The sequence below is a fragment of the Limanda limanda genome, chromosome 18, assembly GCF_963576545.1.
Source record: "Limanda limanda chromosome 18, fLimLim1.1, whole genome shotgun sequence".
In the NCBI taxonomy this organism is placed as follows: domain Eukaryota; kingdom Metazoa; phylum Chordata; class Actinopteri; order Pleuronectiformes; family Pleuronectidae; genus Limanda; species Limanda limanda.
The window spans coordinates 6,573,278-6,575,894 of record NC_083653.1 but is presented as its reverse complement, the minus strand read 5'-3'; positions in this window follow the sequence as shown (position 1 = coordinate 6,575,894).

Genomic DNA, 2,617 nt, shown 5'->3' with positions numbered 1-2,617 from the left:
GACTTGTGTTTCCTCTGGGATGTCTTATTTATTTCCGTCACAGATGGAAGTTTGACAGCTTTATATTGCTGCTCCCATGAAATGTTCTCGACTTGGAAAATGTCCCATGAACCCGCTCTCAAGTCGGTACAATGATTAGGATTGGGATGTGAAGTTTTTGTGTGGATTACATAGAGACTAATTTCTGGTATGTGGACCCAGCTGTAGACATTTCTGAATAATGAATGTGTAAAACAGTGGGGGTGGCCTGATGGTACCTGCTTGGTTCTGTGCCTTCCTGTGAGGAGTTTGCATGTTCTCCTCGCCTCTGTGTGGGTTTTCTCCAGGTATCTGCCTCCTACTACAATCCAAACACATGCCGATTAGGATAAGCAGTATAAATAATGGATGGATAGAGTCTGAAACATATCACCTAGCCTGTCAATAAAGGGTCAATAAATGCCATATAGCTCATGACAATAGCTTTTTCTTGGCTGCTTCATTCCAGTCAGACGCAGTTGCCCTGACCCCTCTACACACTTACCAGTGACATAGGACCTAACTCAGTGGCCTTGGCCTTGTTCCTAGATGCTGTGAACACATTTGAATGGCTGCAGGCACGTCTGCGTGGCCCAGCGTCTCAACAGCAGGGGAACGGTCTGTTATAGGCCTTACGTAAAGCCCCTCCAGACACATGGTGATGCATATGAGCCCGGTCTGAAGGGATAACATGGAGCCGACATTAAAAACCTCTGGCAGAGGACGTGAGGAGTCAACGGGGAGATTTAGTCATCAAACTGTGATGAAATGCCGTGTCCTTGTCTTTTGTGCTCGGAGGTAATTAAACTCCCTTGGCCCCGTTTGTCCCCTGCTAGGGTCACTGTGAGCGAAACACAGGCGGATGGTGGCGTGCTGATCAATCTGCCATCCCTAGAAAGAGGAATTATAGAGTGAGACGAGAAAGGAACAGCAGGGATAGAAGTATTTACGAGAGAGATCGGCGTCGGATCACAGCAGCAGGGATCGAACGCCGTGCTTTGCCGCAGTGGAACATTTACATAGCCGGTGTGGCGCGTGGATGTGTACTGTCAGAGGGGAATGGCTGGAGGAGGGGGAGGAGCGAATGATCTGACAGGAAGGTTTTTTAAGACGACTACATGTGGGAGATCAGAGCGGCTGTGTTTCCTGAGGGTGGGCTAATGAACCGCAGATGGGGGTCCTGTTTATCTTTATTCTCACTAATGAACAGTGGTGTTGACAATAACAAATGATTGTGTGTTAGGGCGGCTTACAGGGGACAAACAGGAGATTGGTGGTCAGCTATACAAGTTCTATTCACATCCATTCATTGGGTTGGAGACAAATACTTCAAACCTGGACAAAGAAATCCAAAAATATCCATCGGAACCTCACCGAAAGAGAAAGTGTATTTTGGGTGAAACTTTATATTCCTCTGTTGTCTTTGCTGGTACTTTCCTTCGTTGTTTTTATCAATAGTTTCATCTGCTGCGTCTGTATGAGAAAAGTCCAGAACATCCATCAACGCTGCTGCTCTGTGTCCTCTCTCATTTGGCCATTACTAAGTTGTTGTCATCTTGATATTCGTTTCATTTTTCATTCTTTTGGACCGAAGAAGCCTTTTCGTTTCCAATTGCACCTTCACCATTATTTCTTCTACTTCTGTGTGCACACTGGTTTCCATGGATAAATAGCTGTTACATTTCTGTGAACGTTGTCCCTGTGGTTACGTAATATGTAAACAGCCTTCAATCGAAACCTTTATACCCATCAATAGAGCAACCTGGATTTGTGGGCAGTGTTATGTGCAGTGTCCATCTAGGAAGAGACCCTTAATAGCCCATTTCCCAGAAGAGCACGAAGGGGCCATTTACAACAACCAGTCATACAGAATGGGAAAGAGCTTCAGCCCTCTTTCCCAATAATGAGATAATGGTTTAAGGCAGCAGCATATTCCTTTTCTCCGTGTTTGTGTTGCCGAGGGGAGCGATGATTTATGAGCAGGAGAATGCGATGAATACAATGCACTAACAATTATAATGGATGAAGTTCCTGGTTAATGCGCGAGTTCAGGCCATTTTGGTCAAATTGATCCAGACTGAGAGATGCAAAGCATGCTGGTCCTGAAAACACGCAGGTTTGAGGCATAAACAAAATGACGTCAATCCTGAGTAAAGGACAAAAAAAGCGTAGGATGGTTGAGGACGGGCTCGGCAGGTTTGACTGTTGTTAAGTGCTCGCTTGGTTAATGGCCTCAAGCTTCTGAAGGCAGCCACAGTGTGACTCCTCTCACCCACCTTCAGGTTCACTTTTAATGAGTCCAACAGACTCGTCTCTTCTTCTCTCAGCCTGAGCTCGAACACACGTTAACGTAAGAAGGGGATTGTGACCGGAGAAGGATGAAGGTCGCAGAGCAGTGGTACTTGATGTGGGGCCTAAACTGAACTAGGGGGGGGGGTGGGGTGGGGGTGTTGGCTGGAGCAGATGGAGATTAAACGTCTTGCCCAAGGAGCAGCCGGATACTGTGGAGGTCGAGGAGAGAGCTCTTCTCCACTGTCCCCAAAAACAGATGGTTCCAATTAGAAGGAAAACTCTGCAATCTGCTCACAAACCCACTTCA